General features: G+C 37.0%; 1 protein-coding gene across 1 annotated transcript in view; it reads right to left on the bottom strand.

The window, feature by feature from the left end:
• The window catches only part of adarb2 (adenosine deaminase RNA specific B2 (inactive)), a 221,776-nt gene that overhangs the window by 88,955 nt on the left and 111,653 nt on the right, over window positions 1-21,168 (bottom strand). The window lies entirely within an intron of this gene.

Below are 21,168 nucleotides of genomic sequence, written 5' to 3'. Positions count from 1 at the left end.
TATTATTATTATTATTATTATTTATTTTAATCATTATTATTATTATTATTATTATTATTATTTATTTTAATCACTATTATTATTATTATTTATTTTAATCATTATTATTATTATTATTATTATTATTATTTGTAGACACACACTGGAAATCCACCTGAATGTCTATAAATTACTACAAAGTAAATTATGCATAATAGGTCCTGTTTATTTTAACCAAAAAAAAAAGACATTAAACTAAAAAGTTAAAGTTTTACAAATTTGCAACCTTATTATTATTATTATTATTATTATTATTATTATTATTGTTTACTTTTCTTATATTAGACCATTGTATATAGCAAATTAAAGATAACTAACTGAATAATAATTTAGAATTTTAATCATCGTAATGCTTTTTAAACCTAATATTGTTCCTTATGTGCGCTCCAATAATAATACATTCATTTCTAAACATTTCTCAAAATCTAATAACAGCTTTAAATGGACGTGATACATCACAATACGCCTTTTAAACGGGCTTTTAAATAACTTCGTAACTGCTGAAATCAGATGATGACTGTCTTATTGGCGAACATGAAAACGCACTTAGCGTTTATCTGAAAAGCATTTAGATGTCATGGCGACTCAGTTTCAGAGCGATTAGCTTTGTTTTCATCGAAATATCAAATTACATTTCAGGAAATAGGATTCTTTATGTGGATCCGCATCATTCACTGTCTATCAAGAATGATGTAGAGTGAAATTTGAAATTACAGTGTGTACACCTTCGACGTCTGTCAAATTCATTATTCATCCAGAGAACAGGAACTTATCACTGTGTAATACAGAAGACTGCAGAAGACACTCTCACTCTTTTCCTAATTTTTAGGAAAGCCACTTACTGTTAAACCAAACATTGCTGACAGATTCTTTTCCCCTTCCACTTAAAGATGTCTGTGCATGTGTGTGTGTGTGTGTGTGTGTGTGTGTTTACTCAGGAGCTTCCTATTAGAGACACGAGTTCAGGGCGGAGTGAGGGAGACGGACAGAGGAGCCAGAGCTCCATAATTACATCCCTCCTCGACCCACTGTGGCCTAATGATCAACAGCTTTAAAGACCTGACATGAAGCTGCAAGGATAAAGAAGAGGAAATAGGAAATGGGGTGAAAGAACATACACACCCCCACACACACACACATCGACACACACCCAGACACATACTCCCTTATAGGACCTCATCATCATTTCTCTTTGCTACAGTGAGACTCACTGCTTCTACTTATTCTTCATAAAAGAGTGAAAACAGAAAAGTAAAAATATGACAAGGAATTATATACATGAAATGTTTAGGCATAATTATGTAAAAGATATTTTTAAAAAGTCCTTTCTCCATATGTTTCTGCTGCATATAAGAGACAGCAGCTAAGAATGCTGGGTATTTGGGGATGTGTATGTAAATTCCTAAACCTGAAACTAAATTATAGTCACGCTTTTCTGACAAACAGGGATGTCACCTACTTTAAACTTCTATAATTATTGTGATTATTATGATTTTTATTATTATTATTATTACTAGTAAAAGTGGTAGTCTGATATTTGAAATAGTTTAAAATTAAATAATGGATTTACTTTTGTATTGTTCACGGAGAAAGGTAATTATATTTATTACAAACATTTTCATTGCATACTTATTTCACACGCGGCGTTCAAATGAACCCGGGACTGGTGAATGGAGGCATAAAAGTGATTGACATTTATAGATTACTCCACGCAAAGGTCGGCGATGAGACTCTCAGCCGCAGTAAAACATCTGCACAGTGCAAAAATTTTAAAGAAAGCTGTTTGTCCGTGAATGACGACCCCAGTTGAGGAGCTCGCTGCAGGCATATCTGTGAACACTCAGGGTCTGATCCTTGAAAATTGGCAGAATCTGTATGTATGAACTGTACACATAATCATTCACCAACACCACTTGCATATTACAGGAACTAAGCTGGTAGTTATTCCCACATCCCCCGTACAGTCCTGACCTCACTCCTAATTCCACATGTTTGGGCCATTAAAGGAGTTCCTGGGAGGCCGGCGTTTCAGACATGATGCAGGCAGTCTGATCTATATATAATAATAATAATAATAATAATAATAATAATAATAATAATAATAATATGATTCTAACTATATATTGTTTTTTGTCTTTTTTTTATTTTTACTAACCATACATTTAGCTAACATTCACTCGCTTTAGGTTTAAAAGAAAAAAAAATGTCCAATTAAGTTTTATAACGAGACCGTTTCACGACAACAGTCCGATTTGACCTTGGTAGCTTGGAGGCCTTAGATAAAGCGTAGCCCCTAAAAAGTTTATATTTTTAAGTTAGCGCCCCCTGCATATAACCTGAGCAAATGGGGGCGATGGAGAAAGACAGAGCAAGAAAAAATACAATCTGAAGCTGTGTCACCTATCAGAAACCTTAAGAAATCCTTCGCGCTTGACTGAAACGTGCCTGTGCCAAGGCAGCAGGGATTCTGACAACTTGTGTTGAGTGAGATAAGGAACGAGAATCCAATTATTTCTTCTTACCAAGCTGTAGCCAGGATGCTCTCTCTCTCTCTCTCTCTCTCTCCTTTTCCATCAGAACTGAAGAAAAGATTTCTAGGTCAAACACGGAACAGCTAAAATGCCGAATGTCAGCAAGCAGAAGCGAAGATACAGCGCTTCCATTGTTCTCGTCTTTCGTGTCACTTCCTGAATGACGACTGCTGGGGAAAAACGTGAATATAAATAACGACCGGTGCTATAATCATCCAGCAATCACTCCCAAAGTGCTGAGACAGACTTTTGGTATTTCAGCATCAATCATGAGTTTGAGCGATGGTCTTGAGGTGTAACCATGTTTACCCTGAAGGCTTCATCGAGTCCGGTTAATACAGACCAAAATAAACCATGTCTGATGTCAGGTTCATCCCTGTACCATCAGCTTCTTCAGGTAACTCACCTGTTGTATATTTACTCACTTTGTTGTGCTAGATGTGTCCTTTGTCTGAATTGATTCTGTAGTTATTACACAGTACTTAATCCTACATGGACAACACTATTAAATAAATAATTATAATATATAAATGGGGCTGTCAATATAAATGTGTTAATACATGTAATTAAAGGACTAAAAAAATTAATATAAATATAAAATAATAATAATATTAATAATAATAATAATAATAAATTTGACCCTAATGGCTTTCCATAATCACAGCACGGTTACCCGGCTGTGTGTGATAACGGCATGTTTAACGCGGATCATAAGATGACTGAGGAAACATCACCATGTGTGTTGAACGGCAAGTTTCATTATAAAAAGCTTCTAGATGGAATTTTGGATAAAACCAAAGTTGTGTGCCCGAGCTACCATCAAGAAGAAAATTTAAAAGATTTTAACATTTTAAATGTTAAATGTTTAAGATATTATAAAACAGCATAATCATAATAAATTTTACCAGTTTGTTATGCATTTCTTTTTCGCAACATTGCACATTTATAATCCAAGTAAATCTGAGCATTTATAGTTGTGATTAATCGTGATTAATCGTGATTAATCGTAGACTATGACTGTGATTAACTAGATTAAAATTTGATTGACAGCACTGATTATAAATACAACACAATAAATCCAGTATACTATCTTTTTCCTCAGACAGCCACTGCATCTCTCTCACACACATGCACACACACTCAGCGCAAAGTGCTCTCTGCCCTCTTACTCATACGTACTGTAAGTTCAGACTGACGGGGAAGAGCGAGTGTCACATCTCGCGCACTGAAAACATGACCAGTTAAGGAATTTTAATTCTCGCAGGATAGAGCGAAAGCTTTTATGTTGCTTCCTTCGGGAGCTTAGCGTACACTGTCAGATAATTAAAGCCTTTCAGCTTCTAAAAGACTCGCAACTTTTTATTCTGAAACTAGGCAAACAAAATTTTATCTATTCATTTATTTATTTTTATGTTTTATGTACTTTTCATGTTTTATTGCTATAACTAATCATAAAAATGGTTACAGAGGACATTCATGTGCTGTGTGCTGTTTAGCCAGAAAATGAAATTAAAGTAAAATATGAATTAATTAACAAAAGCAACCATGAATGTTAATGCAGCAACAGATAAAGTTTAAATAAAATACTTGTGAAGATTATGTTTAAAAACAATTTAGTGGGGTTTTTTTTGTTGTGTTTTCCATTAATAACACTACAGGTCAACCCCAAAAAAGTGTAAAACTGACTTTTTACACACGACTACTGTAGAACAAGTGCCACAAAATGTATCCCAAAGATTTGCACCAGCAAATTTTATCAGCAACCTCATTTCCCCTCTCGTTTGTTCCATCCATCCATCACCAGTATACTGATCACCGGCCTGACCATCTGCCATCATCTACACCTGTTTCTCACTGGTTCATGCCTTAAGTTAGATGGTTTTATATAATAAAAAACCTTAAATAATTCAAAGATCACCGTGTGGTTAAGCAAACAAAAAACATTTCTCCAAAACTGTTGAGGTACAGGAACTAGACTGATAATAAGACCTAAAAATTAGCTAAAAGTAAGATCCCAAAAATCCTTCATTAAAAATATAATATGAATTGGAATTTGTGGAACTGTTTATTAGTGTGTAAGAAAGCATATATATATATATATATATATATATATATATATATATATATATATATATATATGTGTGTGTTTGAATGTATGTATATATTTAAAGAAATATATAATTTAAATACACAGTGGTACCTCGCTATACAAATGCCTCGGCTCATGAAATTGGTAATTTTTTGGGTGCCTGGAACGGATTATTCCCATTTACATTATATCCTATAAGAAAATGTATTTTGCAATGCAAATTTTGTCTTAAGAACTTGCCTCCAGAACGGATTAAATTCATACAGTATACTTAGGTACCACTGTGCTCTCAGTCTGTAAAATACTTTTTTAAATTGTAAACGTGATGGCACATGAGCAGCACAAATGGCATCTGTTCTGAAATTGTTGTGTCTGGTTTCGCATTATAACATCTACTTTTTAACGTTTTGCCTTTACCAAGTTGAATAATCACCATGTCTAGGTAATATATTTAATTACAGTATTACAGTACAGGGTTACAGTAATATGCATCAAAAAGAATTTATTTCAGTTCATTTCTCAGTAAAGAACTTTGTGTGCTTTTTCATCAGCCGTTACAAAGAGAATAAAATAACATTTATTCAGTTAATACATTTTTCTCTATGTTCATGAGAGCACCTAATGAAGAAATAGGTTTAATAAATACTATTTTGAATTTATTTAATCCAGATGAAAATGTCCGACAATAAAGTTGTTTTTATTATTATATTATTATTATTCAAAAATTTATGCTGGTTGTACAATTTTCAAACTGAAATTAAGACAAAAAGAAATCCCAATGTGCTCCTTTCAACAGCTGTACTATTCGAGAAAACTGCAGACACTTTCGTAGAATCACGGTGCTGGCAGGAGACGTTCGTGTAACCAAACCATCAAAACCTGTTTTATTTGTTCTTGCAAACACTTCACCTGTGCATTTGTTAAATGATAATGAAATGCAAGTGACATTATTTCAGCAATGTCTAACACGCACAGGGAAGAAACTTCAGGGAAAAAAAAAGGTTTTCTAAAAAAATCTATATAAGAACACGCGGTAAATGAATGTTTTTGTTGGAATATTTATCAGGCCTCCGGATTGATAAGTTGTGGCTCAACTCTTGGTTACTGATCAGAGGGTGTGGGTTCAAATCCCAAGACTGTCCAGGTAAGGGCCTGAACCCTCTCTGCTCCATGTGTATCATATCTGACCCTGAGCTTTAACCTAAGTTTCCTAACAAAGTTATAATAAACAAAGAAAACAATTTCTGTAATGTATACTGTATCCCATCATCTAACTCATCGTCTATACCGCTATATCCTGTATTACATTACTATATACTTTATAACAGTCATGCCCATGAATGTAATGAACATTTTGATGGATATGAAAGAAAGCAATCTTGAAGAAACATAAATTTATAATGAAACAAGTAAAAGTAATGGCACTTTACAAAAGTTTATATGTATATGTGACCTATCACATCAAATCAGGTATTGAGTCGCATTTTGGTGTGATTTTTTAGACTTCTGGTTCAATAAGCTCCATTTTCATACCAAGTGTAGCATGTCCGGTTTCTGGGGACATGATTTGTGTGAAATTGTTGAAATCTTATTTTCAGGGTATTTAAATAAGCATTCTGTGATTTAGTAAGAAAAAGGGAACCCTCTGAAAATGTATGTTTACTATTTTAACTCGTGCAACCAGCTTGAATTGTGTTCATTAAAGTGCTTTAAAACCATGCTAAGGATTAAAACTTTCTCAATTCTCAAAACATTTCACGTACCGCATTTTATTGGCCATACCTCTGTGACTTAATACCCGACTTGATATGATGGCTCACATATATTTGAGTTGATTTGCTGCAGTGTCTGAGCTGCATTATTGGAAGCTCACAGGACAAAATCGTCACCACTTTGTTATTTCTGCTCTTTGTGAGCATTACCTTATATGGAGTTGTGTGGGTGTGTCTTAACTAAGATAACTGATTTATGTGAATGTGATTAGTATTTTTCAGGACATACAACAACATACACACATGACTAACAGGAAACTCACACACACACATACCATTTTCAGCTGTGGAGAGTTTTGCCTCGAGACCCTAAGGCTACGCTATCTAACTGCCCATTGAGTCCAACAAGACAAACTGCTCCGAATATTCTGCCTGAAGACCGCGACATGGACGAGGACGGTCACACTTCCCTGTTCTCACCGGGCTATGGGAAATGAAAAAGGCATTAAGACCTAGTGGGTGGCCAATTTCAAAGCAGAGAGGCAAGAAGAAGAGAGGTTAAAAAGAGAGGAGAGGCCAGACGTGCTATTGAAGCAGGCAGTGGATGGACTCATTGATTCTCTCACTCTCTCCATCATAAATGTAGCAGCAGCGAAGTGGCAGTTGAGGAAGACTTCATTAACTCGTAGTCGTGTTTAGGGCCTAAAAAAAAAGGCCGTCAGGCTACTGAAGCACTGCGCTGAATAAACCTTTCTGACCTCCTGACTGTTGAGTTCTCCATCATAAGTTACTCTCGTTTTTAAAAGTGTGACACGAATAAAAGTAAATACTGTAGAATCTGTCAAATACTGTACATTCACTGACAGTAACTCAACACTGAATGCAAGAAAGTTCTATACCATGTTTAATATGATGATGTAATACTAATATCATAATAAATCCCTGCCAATACTCTTTTCTGACGCATCATGCGATCTATTTTTATTATATGCATATTTGATGTCTGTCACCTTATTAATAGATAAATATCATAGGCATTTTTTCCTAGTTTTTGTACATAATATTTTGTCATATCATTAGGAAAAAATTATGCAGAATGAAAACAACGGCAGCCTGTTGGCTTAGTGGTTAGCACTGTCGTCTTGCACCTCCTGGTATAGGCCCCAGGCCTCCCATGACCCTGTATATAAAAAAAATCAACTGTTGTCAAGTTTTTGGGAAAAGATACCTTCAAATTTAAATAAAAAAAATTACTTTTATCCTAGAAATATTTAACAGTCTTCAGTAGGTCAGAAACATGGGTGCATGATAAATCAATTTTCTTATTATACCTGAGGATAATTTTTCTAGAAAATAGCACAATTATTATCCAGAGTTTGCATGCTCTCTTCATGCTCGTTGGGTTTCCTCCAGGTTCTCTGGTTTCCTCCCATGGTCCAAAAACATGCAGGTTAGCCTAATTGCCGTTCCCAAATTTCCCATAGTGTGTGAATGTTTACCGGAGGTCCTACCATGGTTGTAAAAATGGGAATAAATACAATATGGTCGCCACTGGCCTCCATGGTCCCTAGCTGGGGTACAGAGGTTCCTACGGTACAGTGGGTGGATGAATAGAATTTGTTTTTTGTGGCTGCAATATAAAATTGCCTTCTTTGGGGAATTTAAAACGGTTCTGTTTAGAGTAACGGCTTTTAGTAAGATTTTTCTGACAACTTCATTATCAAGAGTGCAAACAGCTCCTTGTCTATAAATACGAAATCAATTAAAAGAATACAACCTGTGCAAAGCTTTTCCTTGTGTTTGTACAAGCTGTTAGGGAAAAAGTAATGAACAATCAACACAACGTGCTGCGTCTAAAGCTTTGAACATGTTTCCATTCCAGGCAAACATTCATCTGAAGCCAATCACCTCATCTTCTTATTAATAACCATGTGAAGTGAGATATGAATGCATGCTTACTTATGCCACTATAAATTACAGGCTTGTTTAACAGACTTGACATATAGCACATTAGGGTGGTCTCTCCATACAGAACAAGTGTACATGAAACCAGACATTTCCTATAGACAGTCAACTCTGCTGGCATTTTGTTTGGTTAAAAACATCTAATTTTACCCACAACCACCCACCAAGTCCATTGTTATCCCTGCCAACAGCTTCCTTCTTGATAAATTCTACCTTGTATATGTATTTTTTTTTTTGCTGTAATACATGAAGGAAAACAAGACACAATTGTAAAGACAATCTGTCAGACCAGACTGTTTGTAAATTCAGTCAACAAATTAGCTGCAAGAATGATAAGGCGAGCCGATCACAACGCTGAACAGCAGAAATTCAGGCACTGCTTCTTTTTAAAAATATTTTTTTTAGGCTTGGATTTCTTGAAATAAGCCACATATAATCATAGCTTTTAATACTAAACTGTGCGACTTCCTTATATTGTATTTCTTGTGCATCACTGATCAATGTAGTAATTTTTAGATCTATTACCAGATTTGTGAAGGTTAAAAAGCATCATTTGTGCAATTCAGGGAAAGAAAACCCTGGCTATGATATTATTTTCACGTTATTATTAATTAAAGGGGTCGGTAATATTGAAACAAGTTTAAAACACCATACTATTGTGCGAAATATATGATTGTATGAGCAGATATCAAGAGTGTCCCTCATTGTTTGGGTTAAAACTATGAATTACAGTATGAAGTGGAATGTTTACTGCCCCTACACTGTAAAATCCCCTTTGTGGATTTAATACTTTCAGTTTATTTGAGGACTCACGTAACCACTAAGTGTTAATTTAATACTGGAGTCATGTATGTGTATGTGTGTGTGCATTTTTGCCTTGATATATTGGCATCACATCTACTTAGTGTTTCCACCCTGTGCCCAGTCTTCCGATCCGGCACCACCCCAACCGTTCCCTTGATGGGTGCCAATATTATTTCTCAACATCCACAACCAGTCTAATTGAGAAACAAAACTAACAACAGTGATTTTCAGGAGGATCAGTGTAGCCTAAACTACAGTAAACTGTTCAAGTGGGCGTGTAGCAGCCACTCCTGGTTTGTCTTGTGGGCGTGGCCTGTCCAGCAATTTTTAGTTTATTTACTTTTTGTTTCATGAGAACAATGGAGGTCTAACATGTACAACCTAAAAGCACACTGAATGTAGTTATTGATTGACGTGTCTTATGCTAGCTTTGTTAGCAAACTACATTATATTTACGAGAGGCACCAACAGGCCTGGCTACTTCTCAGCAGAAATTATAGGCTGTCAAAATGTTGTGGTGGCATTAATTTAACATTGTTATGAAATTTCAGACAATGTTTATTATAAGGTTGTTTTCAAAAAGATTTTGATGGAATGAGGTCGCGACAATTTATTTTTCCTAAAAAAAATTAGTCGTGGCCAATTCCTCCCCGTCAATAGAGGGCTCCAACATTAAGGCTACTATTACGACTCAGCCGGGAGGGCCGAAGACTATCATGTGTTTCCTCCGAACCATGTGACGCCAGCCGACTGTATCTTTTCGAACTGCTCGCTCACGCACCGTTGGGGGGTGCGTAACACACTCGGAGGACAGCGCTATCTGCTCCGTCCGCGTACGTGAGCTCACAGACGCCCCTGATTGGCTGTAAAGCCGTGATTAGTGTGGGAACACGAAGTACCTCTCATCCCTCCCCTCTGGCCAATCCGCTTCCTCTAGACCTCCAGCTGCGAGAGGTTACAGCATCACCCGGGAATCGAACTCACGATCTCCGGATGAAAGGGCAATTAAACAATATTGGGGCAGTGGTGACTGGAGGGCCCTGGATTACTGATTGGAAGGTCAGCGGTTTAAGCCCCAGCACTACCAAGCTGCCACTGTCGAGCCCTTGAGCAAGGTCCTTAACCCTGTCTGCTCTAACATTTTTAAAGAAAATGCAACAGAGAGGTAACTTTACTGCTTATGTACGTTGACTAAACAAACGCTTGCGAGTGTGAAGACAGAGTTAGAATGTTGCACTAATTGTGTTAACGTTACTGACAGCGATAAGACTGAAGTACATTCCAGAGTCCATCTTTCCTTGTACACCAGCTTACTGGTTCTCTAAATAGAGAAGACGAGCTCATATTTAGCACCTGATTAGCTTTGCAGAAGACAGAAATAAAATCCCACCATCTGTTTCACCCAGGATTCTCTTCTCCATGCCAAGTGCAGAGGTTTAGCGCGCTCGCTGCCTCTTTCCTCAGTGGGCACGAGTCCTAATCTCACATCCAACCAGTGGCAGTCTAGACACACACACACACACACACATGCACAAAACCAATCCAACACACCAGCTCATGATTAAATTAGTGTAATGAGCTCAGCTTTTGTGCTCGTCTGTATTGAGTGTCATGGTGGAGAGATTCAGCAGGCCTGAGGCTCTGAGTCTGGAGAGGGTGGGAGGAACAGTTTCAATAAGGCGGCACGTTCTTCACAACGCTCGGCAAATCAAGAGGTTCTCTCTGGCAAAATCTCAGCTCGAGGCAGACAAAAATTGCATAACACAATAAATTGCATAAATGGTTGTATTCGTTCCAAGGATGCAACAAGTACTTTGAAGGAGGGGGTGTAGGCTGCGAGTCTGGATTTCTCTCTCTCTCTCTCTCTCTCTGCTTCAGTTCTCTTTGTATGAAGGTGAATACAATGACAAGGGTTTAACAAAATCAGCAAATTCATGTCAATAGACAAGACTATGATCTAAAAAACATGTTCAATATTTAGACAACAGCCCTGTTGAATTGTCGAATCTTGTCAGATAATTTTCTATCATTTTCTTTAACATCTGCTTAGACGATAGTTTTGGCCATAATTCATTTTAATGCTCTTGAATGTTTAAATACCTTATTGCTTCTGTCGTTACAAAACAAACAAATAAGGTATAATAGCATGAAGCCAAATTGTTTATGCTTGCATTCTCCAGTGTTGGTGCTTCATAACAGGAATTTCTTTATGCATCAGGACAGACGAGTTTTCACTTTGTTTCCTTAATTGTTTAACTTAAAGAAAGAGAGATTAAGGGGATACTCTGGTAAGGAAAAAACTGTTTATATAAGTGCTGTCAATCAATGCTAATTTTTTATTCTAGTTATAGTCTGTGATTAATCACGATTGATCACGAATTTTAAATACGCAGATTCACTTGTGTTATAAACCTGCAATGTTGGAATAAAGAAATGCATCATAATTATGCAGATTATGCAGTTCTATAATATCTCAAACATTAACATTTAACAAAATCTCTCAAATGGGACCAGCACTGCATGCAGCGACTGGGTAGTGTGTGCCCTGGTAACCCACCAACGGCAGGGTGCAAACCCAGATCCTCAAATCGTCAAAAACCAACGCCCCAGAGTCTTAGCCACTTGAGTCACCACTCCCATATATTATGTTTATGTATGCTTATAAAAAGTATTTCCCCTTGAAGGTAGCTCGAGCACACAAATTTGCTTTTATCCAAACTTCCATCTAGGAGCTTTTTATAATGAAACTTGCAGTTCAGCACACATGGTGATGTCTCCTCAGTCATCTTATTATCCACAATAAACATGCCGTTATCACACAAAATCAGGTAACCACGCTGCGATTATGGGAAGCCAATAGGGTCAAATTTGATCATAGGATGAATTTGCGTTAAAGAACAGTAAAAAAGTTCTAGATTAATCACATGCATTAACAATGTTAATATTGACAATCCTTAATTTATAGCTGCTATAGTGTAAGTTAGAACTTGGTTCATGGATATTCCATATCATTAAACATAACTATAAACAACAAGAAATAAGAAGTATTGTAATAAAATATGAGGTATAAGGGTAACAAAACATTTTAAAGTGTGTTGTTATAGAAACATAACAGAAGCTTTTTTAATTAAAAAAACAAACAAACAAGTTATCATTAGTCTGCACCATGTGAAGTGTTTAAATCACTAGTCCAACAACTTAACCACCGACTAATGATGACCATGCCAGAGAATGTAACTTCGAAAAAAACTTTAAGACGTCTTTGTAATGTTTCTATGTAGCCTATGAGGCAGGGGTATCTCAGTGGTTAAGGCACTGGATTAGTGACCGGAAGGTCCCGGGTTGGGCTCTTGGCCAAGGCTCTTAACCCTTAACTACTCAGATGTATAGTAAGATTTGATGTGAGCCTCCACCATATAAGCCTGTGCTGTTATTGTCAAGTTGTTACTATAAAAAAAGACAAGTGCTTTAATCTGAACCTGCGTCTGAGACCTGTCGCATCTGCTGTTACAGAAAATCAAATCAACATCTTCTAATGAATCAGAATGAAGAGATCAAGAACCGTGTGCTGCTCGATAAGTAAAAGTGGAGGTTGTTTCCTGTTTTCTCCTATACTTAGGCCGAACGTTAACAACCTCACTTCCACCGCTGAGAGAAAACTGTCACATTCTAGCCGCAAACCGCAGGAAACACGGAAAACCCTTTTGGCAGATTAAACCTGTAAAAGCTTTCTAATGTTACAGCGCTAAAGTCTAGCCAGAATAAATAAATCAGGGCACCTTAGTACTTAATATACCTTGTGTCTTTGCAGGTGGTCCTGTCAGAACCATTCCAGTTCCAAGAACCTAAAGCAACTCTGACTTTTAGCATAAAGTCATGAGCTAAGTGTTGAGCTTCAAACTGTGGCGAAAAAAAAAAAAATCAAAGATTAAACAAAGCTAAATAATATATATCAGCGAGGTAGTAAAGCTCAGATCTTTTAACACCTCCCTTAAAATTGCGAACGCTTCTGAACTCGTTGGAGGATAAATAAATAAATAAATAACGCGGCGTGTAAGAGTGCATTCTCTCCTCCAGATGAATATGCATGAGCACCAGCGTGGAAGGTGCTAACACGCTAACACAGACTCGATATCTGAAGCAGGTGTGGCTGCCATTGTAAAAGTGTTCCCCTAGATGAAGCCAGTTGCAAACTGCTATTTCGGAGTTACTTTCATTCCGGTTTCATTCCCTTCCAAGAAAGTGCTCGGGCAGCTCTGGATGTTCAGGGCAGGACTGGGCCGGTTCTTGAAGCACTTCATCTGGAGGTGTGTGAGATCTGTTTCACATGTGGTAGGAAGGGAAATTGTGTTATATCCTCAACAGATGAGTGTAGGTCTGGCACAGACTGAAGGGGCATCTAACCACAGGCCATATTCACTATGGAGAACATCAGGGCTTTGCTTATTGACACTTGAGTTAATAGTCCATTCAAATGTCTCATTATAAATAGATAGAACAAAAATAGATTTCGTGGGTTTTCTATTGTTTTATTTAAAACTAGTGTAAGTACCCATCTTTGCTGGGAAACAAGTTTGTAGAAATTTTAAAATTAAAGTTAAAAGATTCAAAATAATCTGCTGATCTTTAATCAGTGATATTAATATCTCAGGCTAAAGCTCACGTATGTCTTTCTAACTTATTTCAGAACTCTCTGTCTAACTTATTAATACAAAGAAATCTTTTTTGTAAGTTTTAGTATATTACACTTGTTTACACTTTGCACTTGTGTACTACTTTCATCGTCAGACAAATACACTCCCTGTTCGGTAATCGGAGAGTGAATCACAGATGATAAATGGAAAAAGTAGATTGGATAAAGATGAAGTTTTGTCTCCAGTGTGTTAAAATTCACTTATACCACTTCAGCGTTGTTATTTTAGCTAAAGTGAAAATATGAACTTATCCCAGTAAATACATCCAGTTTAGCTTTTCTAATTAATATCTATTGATGCAGGTGTTTGTTTACATTAAGCAAGTAGCGCATTAGTAGCTTATTTTAAAGTAGATTATTAAATCCGCCATGTAACATTTTGATTCCACTTCTGGTGCAAGTTAAACTTCAGGCAGATATCTAAGTATTGCAAAAGATTCAATACATTCTGTCCAGCCAGTTTTGCATGATGCTGTGACAAAATCTATCTGGACAGACATACAGACACACAGACATACAGTCAACATTACTCTGAGACTGTTTTAGGGTCCTCCAATGCATGAAACATAAATATATCATTGAAAGAGCAAGTTCTGACTCATGTACAGACAAAACATTTCTTTTGTATATATAGATATGTAGGACTTCGACGGGTAGCTGATGAGACGCGTCCATGTTGATGAGCTGAATTTGAGGGTACGTTTCCTGTGGCTTTCACCAGTTGTAGTTGTAGAAAGTTTCAGCTCTCGCAGTGCTTGCTATTTTTATTTCAATTTTAATTAAAAATTAAATTTCGCTATACTAATAAAATTAAATTGAATTGAACCTACTGGAAGAATCAGAAATATTACCTAAAGCTGGGACAAAATCTATTGATGGTTCAATTTGGGATTAATTCATACTTTTGAAGTTATTTAATATATTAAAGATGGACTTCCAACTGTTATATGCTCTAAAATTTACAAATTTTAAAAATAAAAAAGAACGATCTACTACAGCTTTGACAGAAAACACAAATCTTTTGCAAACCTTTATTTCCTTTTATCTTCTTCTTTTGGAGTTTATGAGCAGTTGGTGCAATACTGCCCCCTACTGGAATGGAGTGTGGAGCAGAAGTTTATAAGAAATACCATCCACACACACACACACACACAGTGGTTCTTTGAGGATGGATAGACAAATTTACAGCATTTTAAAATGGTGGCTCTGTCTCCACGGCCAGTGACTTTTGATTTTCCCCGCACTTTATTAGTCCCCTTTCCCTCCATTTTCCATTACGTTTTATGGCAGAGGTCAACCGGCCAAGCAGCCGTAAGATTTATCAGGTGACTTGTATTACTGGAAGTTGATGCAGTTCCTCCTGTATATACAGTATATATATTTTTTTTACAAAGCACAATTTATTTTGATTTCACTGTCATTACAAACCACATCTTTACATCTTTGTGATCGCTTTTATTTGGTGTTGTCTTAACATCGTACTGTAGCAGGTGCATTAGCGTGGCGACAGACAGAACACTAGGTTTCCGGGACACAGTCTGATGTGCTATCGGAGTCGTCTTCATGATCACAGCAGCAGGTCTTTTGTATGAATACACAATATCCAGGTGAGACTAGAGATGAGATACTAGTACTGATTTTAGGCTGGGCAATTTAAAAAATACTGATGTACTGCAACCCTCACAGATGATCTGCAGAAACACCAACACAAACAGCTGAACATTATTCCTGATCCTGGTGCAATAAGCTTGTACAGTACAGGCGAATCATTTAACTTTATCAGACTCTCTATTTCCTGACCCAGAAAACATGAGTCGATTCTCTGCTTTAGCACTCTGTGTCTCTTACTGTAACACACACACACACACACACACACACACACACACACACACTCCACTCGTTTCAGTCTGTTTGAACTCCTGCACGTGTCTTCATGTCACGGCTCTCTCTTCTCTCTGTCACTGTCTCGTTCTCCTCGCTCTGACACACACATGTTCCCCCCTTACAGAAAGTCACACACTTCACATGGTTATAATCACATGATGCGAATGTGAAATGTGAAACATACACGTGGGGGTTTTAGACACGTTTAGGTTCTCACATTTTTCTCACACCCGTGTTGTAATGCAAGTAGTACAGGCTTTAAAAAAAAAAATCTTTTTCTTACATGATTCATTTAGTTATGTGTGATTGTTATACAATTCACACATTTTTACTTTATTTAAACTAATTATTGTGACACATACTGTAAGCCTAAAGCAATTCATTTATTTACTTATTTATTTATTTAAAAACTAAAATTCTTTATTTATTTTCATGTGATTTTGTAAACAGAATTTTATGTTCATGTGTGAATTAAAATATATATATTTTTTGTTTATTAAATTCTTTAAAAACATGATTATGCATGTATATGTGCAATTTTATTTTTCATATTCAGATTTTTAAAAAATTATTTTAACATCGTACTAAACAATTTAAATAATTAATGTAAAAAAACATTTATTCATTTAAAAAAATTAAACACAAACTTAAATTAATTGTTTATACCATTAATTATTGCTCATATAATTTATAAACATAATTCACTTAATAACATACAGTGGTTAATCAATCGGACTGTAGGTCCTACCGTCGCCGCGCTCGGCGGTACCGTTTGGCTTTGTGCGTTTGCTGGCTTTTACCGTTGAGTGGCGCTATATAACTACAGACTGACGCCTCATGCCTTAGTTCATTCTCTGCTGGATTAATGAGACACGGAGTTTTAGAACTGCACGTAGTAGCGGATAAAATCAAGTAAAACATTGTAGTTAAACAAATTTATAATCACAGAACTAAAATGACGATACAAATGTAGAATTTAAATTAAATTAAATCTTATTAGGATCAAATTTAAACAAAATAAATGTTAACACAGTGAGCCTTTAAATTTTATCACGTGTAATTAGAAAAGACGCGTGTAGGGTTTTGTGTCGTCTTATATCTTGTGTTCTTTAAATTTATAGTAGATTTATTAACTAAAATAAATGACCATAAAAATTATAACATTGTCAGGACGTTCTACTGCGTCAGCTGATGTTGGTCATTCAGCCCCGCTTGTGTTTGTGCGTTATTATAAGAATGAAATGCAGTAGACTGTTATGATCTGTAACGGATTCGACCCATGTTGCACGGGCGGCACCATAAAGCACGGAGACGAGGAGAGGTCTTACGGGAAAAGGGTAATTTATTTAGGCAAAATGGGAAAGGAAAGTGTTGAAGGAGGGAGAATGGAAAGAATGGGATAAAGGTTGTGCATGTGCAGTTCCGGGGGCTGTGCCACACTGGCATGCGGGCACACAGCTGACGATAAGTGTTGGTGCGAGTGGCAGAACTGAGCACGCGGAGGCAGCGCTCCTGCACGCTCCCTCGTGACGGCGCTTCTCCCGCTGTCGATGGCCGGCGCGAGTTCTCGCTGACGCAAAAACCTAACCACACTTTTCCTCTTCGGCAGCGGGGCTGCGAGGGCGGGCACGGTGCGGGAGTTAGGATGCCGCGGGAGCTCGCGCAGCTCTTTCTCGCGCTGTCCTCAGCGCGGAGATCAAAGGGCGGAATTCTAATGTCCTTGTTTAAAGTCCCCGGGGCGCGTCACATCTCCCCACTGACATGCTTCTTTCATATTCTCCATTACATCACGTACTTCCCAGACCTCAGACAAACCTCCGCGCCTTGCTTTTATAATGCGGAGCAAGCCCGAGATCATATTAACGTTAATTATCGCCAGCCGGCACAAATAGGCGGCTCCCGTCCCTTTGCTGCCTATTTAGGGAGCCTACGGAGTGAGGGAGTAGTTATAGTAGATTTGGGCGTACACCCATCACACGCGCACGCCGTGGCAGATCATCATAATTGTCCTAAACTTGTATTTCATAAGGTTTTCCGAGCGGTGGTACAGCGCAACGGGGGTCATTATTTACTATTAAACATTAAACGAATTTACAAAACTTAATGCGTGCGATTAAGCGCTGATTCTACGTAGGAAAGTAAAGAAGAGGATCCTGATGCTCAACATTCCGGAGACCAAACCCCATTTAAATTAAATTAACAAATATTGCATGTAAATAACAATAGCCCACGTTTAAAACAGCATTTTATTTAGATTATAAAAAAATAATCCTGCATCTGTTTTAGGTGTTCCAGCTGCCACTGTTCTAGAATTTAAATTAAATCAAATCTTATTAGGATCAAATTTAAGCACAATAAATGTTAACACAGTGAGCCTTTTGATTCTATCACTTGTAATTAGAAAAAAAGCGTGTATGGATTTGTGTCATCTTATTTCTTGTGTTCTTTAAATTTATAGTAGATTTATTAACTGAAATAAATTACCATAAAATTAAAACAGTGTTAGGACGTTCTACTGCGTCAGCTGATGTCGGTCTTTCAGCCCCGCTTGTGTTTTTGCGTTATTATAAGAATGAAATGCAGTAGACTGTTATGATTTGTAACGGGTTCGACCCATGTTACTCAAACAACTCAGTTCAGGTGTAAGTAAATGGCTGTGCTGGGGGAGGGACGTGCTAATGATTTGGTCGGCTCTGTGTGTGTGTGTGTGTGTGTGAGAGAGAGAGAGAGAGAGGGGGGTGTCGCGGTGGTTGATTATTCAGTGAAACAAAGGCTCAGCTGAAAAATGTTAGGCACATCAGTCACTTAACCCCCAATAAAAGGTATTTGAGTGTTATGATAGTTGTAATATAACAGATGCGCACTGAATACTAAACCTAAACCAGGCACGGAGATTAATGAACCAAGATAGCCCCCATACCCGTTTAAAAATAAATAAATAAATAAATAAATACCAAATAATATTATTGTGTATAGACTGATTAAAAACAATGCAATTTATGCTATCATAAGGAAAATAACAAGTTCTTCCATTCCAATGATTAAAAAAGGTAACAATGTCAACTTTAGAATCTAGAATCCAGGAGATTAAAATTACACAAATTGAAATCACTGAAAGTCTCCAGAAGAGCCTCAGATTCAAGTGGTTTTTAAAGTGTGGAGAGGTCCATTACAGTTTCTCTGAATGTATAGGTGAGAACAGCCGATTCACACCTGGGGAGGGTGAATCATTTGTATTTGAATGTTGTCTGGCATTGTAAAGCACTATAGTGACACTAAAAGAACAACCCAGGATTAATAGGAATTCTTATACTGCATAAACATTATTTAGCACAAAAAAATTCCTCGCGCTCGGGAAAACTATGCGTGCGGTTGAGCGCTGGTTAGACTATAGGAAATTAAATCGGAGGGTTTTTATTTAGACTATTAAAAAAATAACCTGCGTCTATTTTTAGGCGTGCCAGCTGCCACTTTTTAGTTAGAAGTTTTCAATACAAAGCTTATAATGCCCACATGACATGACGGAATAAGGCACGGCTGGTGATGATTGGGGTTTGTTGGGTTACAGTGGATTTTACTACGCGGTGTGAGTGCAATGGCCATCCGTCTGCTCGCGCTGACTCTGCTCTCCGCGGATGGCCCCCTCCCACCTCTCGCTCCTTTGAAGTCCCCGGGCGCGTTCCATTTGCCCTGCTTGCATGCCGCACTTCCGCGTTGTTGCACGCGCGCTGCATACACAGCGCGTAGTAAAATCCACTGTAGCCCAACAAACCCCGAGTATTTTATAGCTCGGGGTGCAAGCCCGGGCAACCATAGTAACGATAGCTCACCAGTCATGTGTAATTCTGCGGTCCCGCTGCTTCGCATGTCTGAAGGGGAGGCCGCCTAACTAGTGAGCGAGGAGCGATATTGATTTGGGCGCACGCCGTGACAGGCTGAAAAAACTGCTGTCAGATTAATGTGCAAAAACTATATAATAAAACTATATAAGACTACATGCCTTTATAAGACTTAACTTTTATTTAAGCGCACTCACAATAACGAAAAAACGTTGTGATTTTGTAAGTTTTGTAAGCTGTGCTGCTCTGTATTGTTTTTGGTGAACTTGAGCGCGTCAGAAAATGAACGCAAACGTTTTTTTAAAAGTCTGCTTGCTGTTTTCCCGACGCGTTCATAATCATTAGTCTACTTCTGCCGGTGCGCTCTGGAAAACTTAATGCATGCGGCTGAGCGCTGATTAAAACTATGGAGTAAATTAAAGAGGAGAATCACGATTCTGAAGTCCTGAGCCCAAACCTCATTTAAATTAAATCAACAAATACTATAAGTAAAAAAAAAAACAATAGCCCACGTTTAGAAACCGTTTATAAATTCTTTCCGACATGAGTTGGCCCGGTGTTATGCGCAGAGCGCCGGGAGATTTCCTAAAGCTCAGAAATCACTGGGCATTTTTTCTAAATAGCCGCTATCTTTAACAACTGATGGAGGTTTTGAGCTGTATACACACGCATTCCTGCCTAAACAACTCTTAAAACTACACCTGTGACACAATAACAGTAATATTTCAAACATTCTGCAGGCTGATATTTGGAGAAAGGAAAGAATAATGAATAAACCAGTTGTTGGGTCAAAATAACCCAACCAGGTGTTCATTTGTAAACTACATCTCATATGAGCCAACATGAGCAACCCAACAATGTGTTTAAAGTACCTGAAATAATCCAGAACTTAAATAACAATAAACCGATACAGAGATACGCTGTATAACGGTCACTGTTGTATTTACGGCAACGAGCGAAAATGTCACTTTGCGCCACCTGGCGGCCATTTTACGAATGACTTTGAAATGCAACTAATTTATTTTGGCCGCTGACGTTTTCACGCGGCGGTGAGCGCGACGGTAATAACCATTCCAATTGATCAACTACTGTATGAATACTTAAAAGATCATTCTTATTGTTCAAATTTATCAATAGTTTTACCATGTAATTTTAAACATGATTTATTTATGTTTACATGTATTTTTCCAAACATAATTGTTATTTAACTTAGGTTAGTTATTTTACTTAAACAAGGAAAAGAGATTTTTGTTTATTTATTTATATGCATTAACATTAAGATGTGATTTTTTAAACACATTTTCTTTATGTCTATATTAAATACAAAAAACTTTTTACACAAGTTATTTATGATCACATGTGAATTAAAAAAAATATTTATGTTTATGTTTTTACCATGATTTTTGTTCATAAGTGATTTTTAACGTGGTTCATTTATATTCACAAATTTTTCATGTTAATGTGATTTTTTAAAAAGAATATTAAATGTGTCCACTTTTGATTTTTATTTTAAAACATCATTTATTCAATTTAACGTAAAAAAAAATTATTTACTCATTTCTCATTTGTTTTTACAAACAGGATTTCTTAATGTTCACAAATAAAAAAAATA

The sequence above is a fragment of the Clarias gariepinus genome, chromosome 4 (assembly GCF_024256425.1).
Source record: "Clarias gariepinus isolate MV-2021 ecotype Netherlands chromosome 4, CGAR_prim_01v2, whole genome shotgun sequence".
Taxonomy (NCBI): Eukaryota; Metazoa; Chordata; class Actinopteri; order Siluriformes; family Clariidae; genus Clarias; species Clarias gariepinus.
The sequence above is the reverse complement of the archived record's forward strand: the minus strand, read 5'-3'. Positions and strand labels throughout refer to the sequence as shown.